The sequence below is a fragment of the Misgurnus anguillicaudatus genome, chromosome 13 (assembly GCF_027580225.2).
Source record: "Misgurnus anguillicaudatus chromosome 13, ASM2758022v2, whole genome shotgun sequence".
In the NCBI taxonomy this organism is placed as follows: domain Eukaryota; kingdom Metazoa; phylum Chordata; class Actinopteri; order Cypriniformes; family Cobitidae; genus Misgurnus; species Misgurnus anguillicaudatus.
In genome coordinates this window covers 29,085,578-29,101,381 of record NC_073349.2, presented here as the reverse complement: position 1 = coordinate 29,101,381, position 15,804 = coordinate 29,085,578, and positions in this window count along the sequence as shown.

Here is a 15,804-nt window from a genome sequence, read left to right as displayed (position 1 = left end):
CAGCCCAATGTTGGATTAGAATTGACCCAATGTTGGTAATTTCGAAGCAACCCAATGTTGGGTTAGAAGTGAGTCCACGTTGGGATAAAAGTGACTCAATGTTGGGTTAGAAGTGAGTCCATGTTGGGTTAAAAGCAGCTCAATGTTGGGTTAAAAGTGACATAATGTTGGTAACTTAGAAGTGACCCAATGTTGGGTTAGAAGTGACCCAGTGTTGGGTTAAAAGCAGCCCAATGTTGGGTTAAAAGCAGCCCAATGTTTAGTTAAAAGTGACATAATGTTGGTTACTTGTAAGCAACCTAATGTTGGGTTAAAAGTGATTCAATGTTGGGTTAGCCAATGTTGGGATAGAAGTGACCCAATTTTGGGTTAGCAGTGACCCAATTTTTTTGTTGGTAACTAAGAAGTTACCCAATGTTGGGTTAGAAGTGACCCAGTGTTGGGTTAGAAGTGACCAAATGTTGGGTTAAAAGTGACCCAATGTTGGGTTAAAAGTGACCCAATGTTGGGTTAAAAGTGACCCAGTGTTGGGTTAGAAGTGACCAAATGTTGGGTTAAAAGTGACCCAATGTTGGTAACTTAGAAGTGATCCAATGTTGGGCTAGAAGTGATCCAATGTTGGGCTAGAAGTAACCTAATGTTGGGTTAAAAGTGACCCGATTTTGGGTTAAAAGTGAGCCAATGTTGGGTTAAAAGTGAGCCAATGTTGGGTTAGAAGAAGTGACCCAATGTTGGGTTGAAGTGGCCCAATGTTGGGTTAGAAATCAGCCAATGTTGGGTTAGAAGTGAGTCAATGTTGGGTTAGAAGTGACCCACTGTTGGGTTAAAAGTGGCCCAATGTTGGCTTAGAAGTGTCCCGATGTTGGCTTAGAAGTGAGACAATGTTGGGTTAGAAGTGAGCCAATGTTGGGTTGTTGTTGTTATGCAACCATGAGTTACAATAACCCAGCATTGGGTCAATTTTAACCCAGCAGTGTGTTCTGTCCAATATTACCCAACATGGGTCAAAAATAACCCAGCCATTTTCGATATCAGAGTGTAGTCATAATATTACTAAAGTAATGATCTGGAAAGCACTGTGATTTTATTTTAATCATCATTTCATAAAATGATAAAACATACACTCCAAAAAATGCAGGGTTATTTTCAACCCAACATTAGGTCAAAAAGGGATGAGCCCAGCACGCTTATAATTTAACCCATGCTGGAATGTTTGGGCCAAGTCTAAACATTTTCTGGGTTAATTTGAACCCAGCTGCTGGGTTCGTCACTTTTTGACCTAACGCTGGGTTGAAAATAAGTGTAGCAATTAATAATACATTAAGTAAAGTGTCACCATGTTTTTTATTGTGTTCATTGTAGTACATTGTACTGTCCAATCAATCACATGGCGTCTGCTTTCTGTTCTCGGCGGTTTGGCCGACAGTGAAATTTTGGCCTCGTGTTTGTTGCGAATTCTCAGAAAGTAATTTTCTATTCATGAAAGAAAGACCTGGCTGTAAAGGTCGTTGCTGTGTCGAGGCGAGTCTGTGTAATCTAGAGGAGGCGCGTTGACCTTTTTGTTTCATGTAAAGTGATCTCACATGAACAAGTCCCCTGTCCAGCGCCTACTAAGTTATCTTGTCTCGATCACGGCCCGGTTTATCAAACGTCTACTGCGGAGGACAGTTAATCAGTCTAATGCGTCCTTAGGGATAAATTTGTGTCATTGTTGTGGAATAAACTGATGGGACATACTGTACTAAAACAAAACTATATGTAAACCTTTCTTCATATGAATTTTAGGTGAAGTGTTTCTTCTTTACATTTTGAAAGAATGTGTAAAAAGTGTACTAAACTGCCCAAGACAGACACAATTGCCCTGGAGACCAAAAACTGCTAATTTCCCACAAAATCATATTGGCTGTGTTTGATAAAAAAACTAAATTCTGTTTCCTTATAAACATATTTATAGTTGCTTGTTATAAATTTATGGTTTTGTTAAGTAGACCTGTGTTGTTGTGTGTGTGTTTCAGACGCTCTCGGCAGTTTTGTTGAGTTCAGTCCAGCAGTAAAATTAATTCTGTGTTTTGTTTAAAACGTTTGGCAGGTTTCACTCTCTGTAGAGACAGAGTGTCTTTTTCCCATAATCGTCTCCAATTGCAATCCGACTTCCAGATTAAAACCTGTTTGACTTCCAGAGCCCAGCAGATGTGCCAGGATTCTTCACCCGGAGAGTGCGATTTCCTGGGAAAGCTTACTGATCTGTCACGTAAAATGAATCTGCCATGGCGTGAGGGTCATTTTTCATTTGTTTTTGGAAAAGTCTATGAATTGAGATTCTATGAATAGTTACAGTTTCATAACAGTGGTGTATTGAGCTCAGATTATTGTATTACTATCAAGTTAACCAGGGGTGGTGGACAGAGTGCTTTTATTTTTAGGAGAACTAGTGGTGGTTCTGGTCCATTTTCTACATTTTGCCAGTTGTTTTTAAAGTTTCTTTTGTTGTGCACTCAGAAATCAGATGTTTTTTATTTTCATTCCAACCGAATTGGCAGCCATTTTTATTTTTGCCATGCAGAAAAACTTTATTTTTGTATTTGCAACAATTTTGCCACTTACTGCAATCATTTATAAGTTGATAACAGTTGTGACCGTGTGTGTGCGTGTTACAACCGTAGGAGACCCAAGACACTTAGGAGAGACCTTGCAAGACCTTTACCTCAATGACACCTTCACTAACTAAGCTGCACTACAGACTAAAGTCTTCTTTGCTCTTCTTAATGTGTTTAAAGTCTAACGCCCCATTCAGACCACCAGTGACTAGCAGTAGCAGAGCGATCTCATTCATTTCAATGGAAGCTTGGCGATTTCTGGCGACATGAGCAAAAGTGACTATTGGCGACTAGATGGGTGTGTCCAGCGATGTGAGAAAGTTTAACTTTATGCAAATGAGGAACGATTTTCCGGAGCGACAACTAATGGGAACGAAGCAGTAAAGGTCACGTCATCTTTCTATTGACAGGGACTGGAGTGGACGGTACTGATTTGTGTATGACAACCATTGATTTAGAAACGCCTCATTGAAAGATACGGGCGACACAAAGCAAAAAAGTCGCTGGCAGTCTGAACGAGGGGTTACGCCCCATTCCGACCGCCAGCGATTAGCAGAGTTTTGCAATCTCATTCATTTTAATGGAAGCTTGGTGACTTCCGGCGACATGAGCGAAAGTGACCGTTGGCGATCAGATGGGCGTGTTTAGCGAAGCGAGAAAGTTGAGAAAAGTTTTAACTTTATGCAAATGATGAGCCATTTTCGGCAGCGACCACCAATGGGAGCAAAGCAGTAAAGTTCATGTAATCCTTCTCTCATCATGGACTGGAGTGGACGGTACTCCTTTGACAACCATATTTATAAACCCCTTATTGAAAGAGAAGAGTGACACACAGCAAGAAAGTCACTGGCGGTCTGAACGAGGGGTTATGCCACATTCAGACCACCAGCGACTAGTAGAGCGACACCATCTCACTCATTTCAATGGAAGCCTGGTGACTTCCAGCGGCATGAGCAAAAGTGACCGTTGGCAACTGGATGGGCGTGTCCAGTGACATGAGAAAGTTAAGGAGAGTTTAACTTAATACAAATGAGCCATTTTCGGGAGCGACTACCAATTGGAGCAAAGCAGTAAAGTTCACGTAATCCTTCTAGCGTCAGGGACTGGAGTGGACGGTACTCATTTGATTATGACAACCAGATTTAAAAATGCCTCTATTGAAAGAGACAGGCACAAAGCGAGAAAGTCGCTGGCGGTCTGAACGAGGGGTTACGCCCCATTCAAACAACCAGTCAGCAGTAGCAGAGCGATGCCATCTCATTCATTTCAATGGAAGCTTGCCGACTTCCGCCGGCACAAGCAAAAGTGACCATTGGCAATTGTATGGGTGTGTCCAGCAACACAAGAAAGTTAAGGAAAGTTTAACGAAAAAGTCGCTGGCAGTCTAAACGAGGGGTTATGCCACATTCAGACCACCAGCGACTAGTAGAGCGACGCCATCTCATTCATTTCAATGGAGGCTTAGTGTCTTTCGGCGTCACGAGCAAAAGTGCCCGTTGGCAACCGGATGGGTGTGTCCAGCGACACAAACAAGTTAAGAAAAGTTTACATTTATGCAAATGATGAGCCATTTTCGGCAGCGACTACAAATAATAAGAGCAAAGCAGTAAAGTTCATGTCATTCTTTTCTGGTCAGGGACTGGAGTGGACAGTACTCAATTGTTTATGACAACCAGATTTAGAAACACCTTATTTAAAAAGACAGGCACACAGCGAGAAAGTCACTGGCGGTCTGAACGAGGGGTTATGCCACATTCAGACCACCAGCGACTAGTAGAGCGATGCCATCTCATTCATTTCAATGGAAGCTTAATGACTTTCGGCGTCACGAGCAAAAGTGACCGTTGGCAACCGGATGGGTGTGTCCAGCGACACAAGCAAGTTAAGAAAAGTTTACATTTATGCAAATGATGAGCCATTTTCGGAAGCGACTACTAATGGGAGCAAAGCAGTAAAGTTCACGTAATCCTTCTATCGTCAGGGACTGGAGTGGACAGTACTCAATTGTTTATGACAACCAGATTTAGAAATGCCTCTATTGAAAGAGACAGGCACAAAGTGAGAAAGTCGCTGGCGGTCTGAACGAGGGGTTATGCCCCATTCAGACAACCAGTCAGCAGTAGCAGAACGATGCCATCTCATTCATTTCAATGGAAGCTTGCCAACTTCCGCCGGCACGAGCAAAAGTGACTGTTGGCAATTGTATGGGTGTGTCCAGGGATATGAGAAAGTTAAGGAAAGTTTAACTTTATGCAAATGATGAGCGTTTTTTGGGAGCGACTACTAATGGGAGCAAAGCAGTAAAGTTCACGTCATCCTTCTCTCGTCAGGGACTGGAGTGGACGGTACTCATTTGTTTATGACAATCAGATTTAGAAATGCCTAATCGAAAGAGACGGGCGACACACAGCAAAAAAGTCGCTGGCTGTCTGAAGGAGGGGTTACGTCCCATTCAGACCGCCAGAGATTAGCAGAGTGTTGCAATCTCATTCATTTCAATGGAACACCCACTGTCGCCCATTCAGGGTTTCTCTCTGTCTTTTTTTCTCTCAGAAATCATTTCCAATGGTGGGATGTAGTCTGTGTTTGTGCATTGCTGCGAGGTTGCTGTAGGATGCTCTGGGTGGTTTCTAGGGTGTTGCTATGTGATTTAAAGCCATTTGCTTACTGGCCTAAATCAAAAGTATCTCCCTTAGGTCTTCATGATGCCAAGAACGCCTTTTGGCTGAATTATTCCATAAATCATCTTTCTAGCCTTTTTCACACACAGATTACTGAAAATACTTTGTGTCTGGGATTTGCCTGGGGTTCATTCAAACTGCCAGTGACTTTCCGGAATCTGTGTGTGGGTTCACTTTACACGCATCCCATTAAAAGACACATGATGATGTTTAGGCTATTGTGGCCCTATTTGTAATCGTGCACTCGGTGCATCTTAAGTTCACTTATTATCCGCAATGTTTTCTTTTATTATTGTATTATTTTGTCTTAGCATTTCAGTTGTCAGGGGTTTGGTAGGGGGCGGCGTCATTTATTATGAAATCTTGTCAGGTAATCAGCTCTGTTAGTATCCTGTAATCTCCTGAGGTTAGTCATGTTGAGTTAGAGCTAATCTCTCACAAATCCCTGGACCGGTTACCATGTGCACTCTCCCATCACCCAAACACACACACAGGGTCAGCGTTCACGTCAGTGTGAATCATGTTAACACTCGCTCGTCGCCATGGTGATGCCCACAGGTGGTTCTGATGATGGGGCAGCGTGGGAGTCGTCTTATTGCCATGGTAACAATCAGATGTAAAATGTTTGAGAGATTGTGTCTGCACATTGTGAAGATGCATCTCCTGGCACCGCATGACTCGCACCAACAAATCTACGCATGTTCATTTCAAATGAAATCACTCGCAGATGTGTTTAACTGAAGACAGTTTCAGAAAATTAATAGCTTTTTTATAAAGCTGTGTAAAAGTCAACTTAACAGCTTTATTAAAATACATCATCCATTGCACGGATTATTATTAAAGATATGGGAAACACTGGAATTAAAGCTTTTTCCTGTCATTGGTAGCACATTTCCACCAAGTCAGAGCCTGTGTAAGCAGAACTTTGGCCAAAACGACTGAAGAGAGAAAAGGAAAATACATATTTCATACGCCACAAAGTAAAATGCCATACTAAACAATATCTATGGCTACAATATTCGGTTGCTTGACTGGTAATGAAATAGAAAAGCAGTTCGCTCTGATGCTGAATATCTGTCTGTCATACTAACTGAATTATAAACTCTTACAGAGGACATTTGTCAATAATGTGATGTGTACAGAGATGTGGATTCACATAACTATAGATGTGCTCACACAGTAACTTTATTTAAAATGAAGTAAAACTATTATTGTATACTGTAAACAAAGTGCAGTGCATCATATAAAATACATAAATATATGCCAAAAATACTCATAATCTTTTTATTCCTATTTATATTTCACTTGTTTCATGTAGGATCGAAGGCAGAGAAACACAATGGACGCTCTTACACCTGTAAGCGATTCACTTCATATCTGTGGAGGTAACCGGGAGAGAATACAATATGAATACATAAAAAGTATATATATTTTTTAAAAATGTAGGTTCTGGGCATCAGCAATGACCCAAAATACTATCTGTAATAGTATTTGTAATTAGGCATGAAAGTTGGTATATCAAGTAAACGTAAATCTAAACCTTTCACCTAGTTGGAGCCCGAGGTCCTACCGGAGATCAGGTAAAAGTTAGAGATAATAAGGATAATGCATGCATATACAAATTTGCATCTTTTCGGCTAAATCAAATGCATTAAAGACTTGATTCACTTCTCTCGGTTGCCTCTCATCTGAGAGGTCTTAATGTTGACCTGCAGTAGCAGCTTTGTGCTCACACTGCAGATAAATACATTTGTCACTCTTTTAATTCGTTTTATTAGGGGTCACGCCCAGAATGGGTGAAGACCCCTATTATATCCGTTAGTTTTTTTTTTATTATTATTACTATTATTCTTCCTCCGCCATTGTGGTCTATGGCAGCCCATAGAACCGTACACAGGAAAGTTATGAAATTTGGCACACTGATAGAGGACAGTCCAGTTTTTGCTTATAACTTCTGATCTGTAAGTCCTAGAAACGAAATTCCTTGGCTCAATGCGATTCGACTTGACCCTATGACGTCATTTTCCATCATGAAAAATTTTCCGCCATTATGAATTATTCGTAAAACCTACTTTTGCTAACTCATCCTAGAGCTTTTGCCCGATTGTCAAGAAAATCTGTATGTAGCATCTACAGACCCTCAGGGCAAAAAGTTTTGGAATTCATGTCGATTCGCCAATTTGTTTTCGTAAACCGCGTCAACAAATTTTACGTAGAGCGTTAAAAAAATGATTTGAGGCTGTATCTTCACCAAACTTAAGCCTATTGACACGACACTTGGTACTTGTGATGCCAGTCAGGAACTGAGAGTGCATGCCCAGATTTGTCGCAGCGCCACCTAGTGGTAAGACGAATGTTTTACACGCTTATAACTTTGGCTGTGATCGACGCATTTTCATGGGACTTTTCCTGACTTTTCGCATTTCCTGAATAGTTTCCGAGTCCAACGATACCAAACATGCCAGAATTCGCCTTACGGTTAGCCCTGCGCAGCAAAATAGCACTTAAAAAACACGCACAAATATCTCCGCAAGCGATATTTCGATCGACTCGAAAACACCATAAACACAATACATTACCTTCTGAACAAGAAGTTCTATTGGCGTTATATTAAAATTTCCATCAGAAATGGCCAAAAATTGCAACAAAAAAAAATGAAAAATTACCTTCAAATTTAGTTTTTTACAATTTTGTCATTGCGCCACCTACTGGTTTTGATATAGGGAAATGTCTTTTTTTGCCTAAAACTACTACAACAGTATGTCTAAAACCATGAGTCATTATGGATTAATCCTTTCATGGCTTGGAGTATAATTATTGGTGGATGCCAATTGTCAGTGCTCCTCGAGAAGAGAGGGAGAGATTTCACTGATTTTTTTTTTTTTTTCCTGAAAACTGTTATATTATTTTGTCTAAAATCAAGAGATTTTCATAGGTTCTTTAAACTGCTCATCCGAACTCAACTTTACTTTCTTCTGTGCCCTTTTTGGCTTGACCCCGGTAATTGCTGCTTGCAGCTATATTTTTAAATGTATTTGTATTTCTCAGTGCATATTGTTTCAAAGCTGCGATACAGAAAATACATGTTTATGTGTATACAGTTATATGCATATACTCACAGTCCATGTATTTTTTTAGTAAAAGTGACTACTGCATTTAAACTGAAATCACCCTTGATTGTCTTTGGCAGAAACTAATTCATACAACCCAAATACCTGACAGTATCGTTGTTGTACGTCTGTATTCTGTCAGACTTAACGGTAAATGCTCAAGAAGTTAACAGACGTCAGGACTCTCTGTACTTACTGTAAGTATACCGTACACGGCCAAAACTCCAAATCAAATCATGCACACCTCATCACACAAACATGTTCAGTATTTTGTGCGTTATAGTAGTTGAGCTATAGTGGAAACATTCACTGATCTGTTTGGTAGGACTCCATGTAAATCCAAAACGTAAAATCATTTTTTTTTTCAAACAGGCTTGGTGTGGTGGACAGTAAATCAGATGTATCATATCCTCCTACATTTTTATGGATATGATGGAGAGCTCACAGGGACTGTGCAGGTCTGTGCTATCACTTCATCCACTTTAAAGGTGGATTCCACAGTAAAGATAATTGTAGTGTTGCAAAATCGTCGCCTTTTCGAAAAATTTACAGTTCTGAATACAAAACATGTAATTTCAGTGATCGAAAATCCAAGATGTTTTGGAGAAGGTTGAAGATCCACATTGTAAATTTTTATAAATGTAAACTTAAATTTTTTGGGGGGGGGGGGAACCATCAGCAACACTTCGATAAACACTTGCTGTTGCTTCGGTGAAAAATGCTGAGTTTAAAAATGCATTTTAATTTAATCCAATGGTTTGGTATGTCCAAATTTTACCCAACCACTTTTGAAGGACTACAAAGAACAATTTATGAATTTAAAGAAGCTTAAACTTATTTTTTTATTTTTTTCTGTATGTGACCCTGGACCACAAAACCAGTCATAAGTCCCATGGGTATATTTGTAGCAATAGCCAACAATACATTGTATGGGTCATTTTTTTTTCCTTTTATGCCAAAAATCATTAGGATATTAAGTAGTTTTGTAAATTTCCTAACATTAATATATCAAAAAAGTATTCATCATTAGTAAGATGTGTTACTAAGGACTTCATTTGGACAACTTTAAAGAAGATTTTCTCAATATTTAGATTTTTTGCAACCTAGATTCCAGATTTTTTAAAGAGTTGTATTTTAACCAGGGTTTTGAACCAGATTTTTTTTCTCAATTAGTTTGTTCTGAACAGAAACAGTATAGCGTTTCTGGTTTTCGGTTCAACCCTAAAATTGACGTTCCTGAACCGTTTAGAACAAAAAATAAAGTTCCCAAACCGGTTAATAACGTTCCATGTCAGCTGAGGGGCATACAAATAAGGAGCTTGATCATTAGGACATTAAACTTAAATTATTAGTCTACATAATTTTCCTTAAGTCTCCATCTTGTCATCAAACATTAAAAAAGGCTACATTAAGTAAGCGACATAACTGTAATTCTGACATGCCTACATTTGTTTCAGCATTATACATGAATTAAGACGAGGACAATTTCTGGCAACAAATGTTTTTATTAGAAAAAGAATACTGTGGTTCGCTTGCTTTTTGAAACGCGTCTCTCCATGTATGCACTTTTGAGTGCACTTAAACACGTGCACACACACAGATGGAGGACGAATTAAAGTTTCTGGTTTCGTTTCTGGTTCTTGCAAAACATCAAAAGTTTCTGGTTTTCATTCCGTGAACCACCTTCAAAGCCTTGATTTTAACCAAATATTGTCCTGTCCTGTCAAACCATACATCAATGGAACACTTATTTAACTTTTTTGCACAATGTTAAGACATTTTTACACAAGTTTTATATTTAAAAGTACAGTATGCAGTAAACAGTACACTATATTTCAATCTGATCATAACCCACGTGATTGTCTCGTTATTACCGGCCCGTCTCCACACAGTAATCCACTCCTCCTGCCTGTTTTACAGTATATATGAGCACAGCTTTGGTCTGCTGAGCAGTTGTGTCCCACACAAATAAGATCCAGTCGTCTTTTCTTTAATCCCGTCCTTCAGTGTAGGAATGTCTTTGATGTCAGTAAGTCATTCCTTGTGGTTCTTCAGGAGAGGCGTGAGGTTAGCAGATCTGGGCGCTGGTGTCCGGTTGGGCTCGGCAGTGTTGATTATGGCTTTGGGTTTACAGATTTGGTGAGGTCTCATTGAACAATTTCAGGTTTGCAACACTGCAGAAGATTCATGTTAATTATATGTGCAAACAAAGATGGATAGCTGGCCAAAAATACACCCAGTGGTTACTTATTTATGATTTATATGTATGTGTGTGCTTTGCACGTGTATCTGTGTTATATTGTGAATGTTGTTGGTCATCATTTGGCAGAACATTTAATGGTTTTATTATTACACAAGTTTAGTTTAACAAAAATGTAAATGCCAATATTTTAATCAGATAAATACTTTATAAATTAAATCTGTTCATTAGATTATTGATCCTTAAGAGCAAAATACTTTTGTAAAGCTAAGATTGACAGTTTTAACTCTGTAAGATAAGACTTTAAAAGAGACAATTTTAACTCTGTATGAATTTGCAACAACTAAACGCAGCTTTAAATTGCATCCTACTGTAGTTATCCTTGCCTTGACTTGTCTTGGACACGTCTGTTTCTTCACTCATGGCTTTATCTCTCACGTGTAAGTCATGTAAAGTAGTAGTATAATCGGTGTTGTACTGTAAAATCATTGCACAGTACAGTAATACACTCCATAAAATGCTCCATAAATTGGGTCAAAAAGGGACAAACCCAGCTGTTGGGTTAAATTAACCCAGTATATGTTTATAAATTTGATCAAACAATGGGTTAAAACTGCATTTTAAGTTGAAACTATCCCCACGTAAGTTAAGTTGAAACCAACTTGTTTCAAGTCTTGTTTGTATTTTACGGTTGGGGACTTCTGATAACATTTGCTTCTCATATTTTTATTTTTATATTTCCCAAACACATTTACATTTGATTTGGCAGATGCTTTTAGCCAAAGTGACTTGCAGTGTATATACATTTTATCACTGGGATTGAACCCCAACATTTTGTGTAGCTAAAGCAATGGTCTGAGCTCCGTGAAAATTGAGATGGCCTGTTTCGACAGCATTTGATCTATCTTCAGATCATTTTTAACCTATGCATCTCTCTGAATAACGTTGGTCTTAAAAGTGTGTTTACGTACATAACAGTGAGGATGAAAGCACAACAGAGGGAATGTCTCTGTGTGTCCGGTTACAGGATAACATTTAGCAATCCCAGATTTCCCACAAAAGCCTTCAGTATGTGACTGCGGATTTGAGCCGATTGCTGCTTTCAGACCACAATGTGTGTCTTGGTTAAAGTTTTCTTTGTTTTTCGACAGGTTTTAGGAGTGGATGGCGTGTGCCCACTGCGCAAAGTGACGTCAGAATGACGTCTTTTTCATGGAATTTTTGGACGTCCGAATTCGGTACATAAAAGGGGTTGTTTTGTAACGCCAGGCGACGTCTTTTTTGCGACGTCTTCTGCACGTCTAAATGTTTACATCCGTAGGACCTCCATGTAAGGAAAAAAGACATGAAAAAAGCGAAAAGAAATGATTGTCTCTGCACTTCACCCATCCATTCCAACACCGAACGCTTCAGTCATTTCTTGCCGGCCGCGGGTTTCGAACCACCGATCTCTGGATCACAAGCCAATCTTGCTAACCACTCAGCCACAAGGCCATATGTTAATTTTGTATATAAGGCATACTTATTACATTCATAACACGAACGCAACATTATGCGTTATACGCAACAATATTTTCATGTTAAATTGTTAGTACGATCATATATTGTAATATAACGAACTACGCATTTAATTACAGATTTTTAATTGTACATTTAGATGAATTTGTATATAAATAAAGAAAGCAGAAAACACAGTATGCTGTATAAAATAATATAGACTATTCGTAAGTATTAATCATGTTGGTACAATAATGCTGATATTTGTAAATTTTATATAGGCCTAATCATGTAATACAGACATAGGCCTGTCATAGACGTCCAAATGACCTCCAAAGAATTACCCAGTTCAAACGTCAAATGTTGCCCGTAAATATGACGTCCAAATGACGTCCAAAAAATTACCCAGTTTAAACGTCAAATGTTGCCCATAAATATGACGTCCAAATGACGTCCAAAAAATTACCCAGTTTAAACGTCAAATGTTGCCCGTAAATATGACGTCCAAGTAGGGTCATGGTTGGACGTCCAAATAGTGGACCTAGTTTGGACGTCGAATAGATGTCCAGAATTGGTCATGGACCGACGGACCCAATATAGACACGATCTGCACGTCTATTCGACGTCCTGTGTTTAGTGGGTGAGATCCCTCGCAGGAGTGAGTTTAACACTTCACTGAAGGCCCAAGGAATGTTTCAGTTTTTAAAATCACTGTGCGTTCAATATTGATATTATATAATATATTTTTGATATTTTCTTTAGTCGTTCTACAGTATTTGAATCGCAGTCAAAGTGCCTGAGGAAATTCTTTGTTATACACCAGCGCTTGCTTAATCTAGAACAGCTTTTTCACATTAGGTAAAGATTTAAAGGTACAATAAGGTTTTATTCATTAATATTCATTAGCTAACATGAACTAACAATGAGCAATATACACTCTAAAAACAAACGGTGCTATATAGCACCAAAAGTGGTTCTTTGTTCGTAATCATAGAAGAACCGTTTTTAGTGCCATATAGCACCGGTGAAGCACCGGTGAAGCACCTGTGTGGAACCATGTAGTGCTATGTAGAACCAAATGTGGTGCTATAGTGGTGCTGTGTGGCACCTGTGTGGTTCTGCACGGGTGCTTCGCCGGTGCTTCGCCGGTGCTATATGGCACTAAAAACGGTTCTTCTATGGTTGCGATTCAGATCGACGGTTTTGGTGCTGTATAGCACCGTTTGATTTTTTAGAGTGTAGTTTATCGTTGTTAAAGCTGCAATCTGTAACTTTGCCTCTCTATCGCCATCTCTGTTTGAAACATAACATTGCAGGGTAGTTTATGTACAGTATTTTTGTTTTTTAATAAATTACTTTATTTTGAATGTGGAAATAAATAAATAAATAATCAAATAAATAAGTAACATTAACTGATACATATCTGAAAAGAGAGTAGGAGAAAGCTTTTTTAAATCGCAGTCGAAGTTGTCAGCTCCTGAGGAAATTATGTGTTATATACCAGCACTCGCTTAATCTAGAACAGCTATTTCACATTAGGGAAACAATTTACGATAACACTTTACAATAACATTTTATTTGTAAAGATTAGGTAATGTATTAGCTAACATGAACTAACAATGAGCAATATAGTTTATTAGCATTTATGGTTGTTAAAGCTGCAATCTGTAACTTTGCCTCTCTATCGCCATCTCTGTTTGAAACATAAAATTACAGGTTAATTGATGTACTTACAGTATCTTTGTTTTTGAATAAATTACTGGAAATAAATAAATAAATAAAAGCTAAAAAAGCAACAATATTAACTGATACATATCCAAAAAGGATACGTTTGTTGTCGAGAATTAACTTCATGCCAAATCCGACCAGACAGCTTCAATTATAGATCATTATTTTTAAGCTTACTGATGTGAATTTTAAGGTAAGGTAAAGATGAAGTTTTGAACACTGGTTGATTGTGTACTTATGTTTTTATTGTTAACCAAAAAATAAGAGATTGTAGCTTTGCTAGTTAATGCCAACGGCAATGCAATTTTTCATGTTTGTTCATTGTGCTTTAACTAATGTTTACAGTTAAAGCTTTTGATTTTATAAATGTATTACTAAATGCTGAAAATAATATAAAGTAAGTTTAGTAAATTCTGTATTAACTGATATAACAAATCCAACCTTGTAAAGTGTTATCGAATTTATATACTGGTTTGCATATTATTTAATTTATTATTTGGTTGGCATTTAAAGGGTAAAACGTCAAAAGGTTCTCAAAATCCTTATCTCCTTATCTTGTCTAGAGAGAAATATAACATGGAAGAGATTCAGTTTGTGATAGAGCTCTCATTTAGTGCAACACAGACAGCACGTACGATGATCTCCATTTATACTCACTAAATGGTCCTCTTAGTATTTAAAATATTTCTTTGTATAAAAGACAGACACAGAGACAGACTCCGAGAGCAGATAGACCGCTGGAGGTTTCACTAATGGGCCCCAAAAATATGTTCAAGGACTAAAACTGTCTCTCCAGCCACTAACAAGGCTCCTGTGTGACGGCCCCTGATGAGTCACACGGTCCCTGCGGTGCGTCGACTCTAAACTCTTTCACCCAGTCTTACTCTTTGGTTCAAGTATGTTTCAGTGAAGAACAGAACGCAGTTTGATTTTTTATATAACAGCTCTCTCGTCTTTCTGTGGCACTTTTGCGATGCAGGTTTGGTTTCTGCTGTGAGATATCTGCACAGGCTCATTTTAACATTACTATTTTCAGAGCACTACACACCTGTATGATCTCAGTTCTCTCTCAGTCGATGTTTTGGTGTCAGTAATCATTCATTATGTGGACATTTAAAAACATGATGGTCACCAACCAGCTTATTTTAATAGATGGATTATATTCAGATTTTAGATTTTCATGAGATTCTTATATGGCATTTGACAGACCATTTGGAGACGGGATGCATACTTTAAGCTTTGTTGTTTAAATTAAATTAAATTATTAATTTATGATTATACTTTATTGGGCCAGGGCCAAATCCAAGGCACCATCCAAATGCAAAGCCGTGTGGATCCTAAAGGGTTTGTAAATCCTTTTTTATAATTGAACTGTTTGTAATTAAATAATACATCAGTTTGGATATTAAAGTATAAAAACGTATAGTTGAATACTTCACTTTGACGTCACATTCGAATCTCAATTCGTCCTAGATGCGACATAAAAGTGACAGACTGAACAGGGCTGGGTTTCCCGATAACGATTGCACTTAGCACTTAGGAGCGCTTTCTACGAACTACTTAACGAACATTCGTTGTTCATTTACGTGCGTTTCCCAAAGATGCACGTATAACGATCGCTCGCAGCTGTGTTTTAAGTGCTACTTACGAGTCGCTATCCGTTTGTCAAGTGCTGAAATGTCACCATTAAAATGACTCAAATTTGTAGCAGAAGCTTGTTTAGGCTAATGATCTTTAGCCGATGTGCACTAACATTTTTATAATATTTTTTATTATTGTTCAATGACTTTTTAAATGTTTTTATTCTTTTCCGTATTTAGTTAGGACTCGTCCCACTGCAAAATGCCTTCTGCATTTTATATTATAGTTTAGATTATTATTATTTGTTGTTTATTATCTATGTTTATTTATTATTATGGATTATTGCATTGTACCGTAAATATTTATTTGGTTTCTTTAATCAGATGCCATTTCCTTCAAAAAAAATGTTT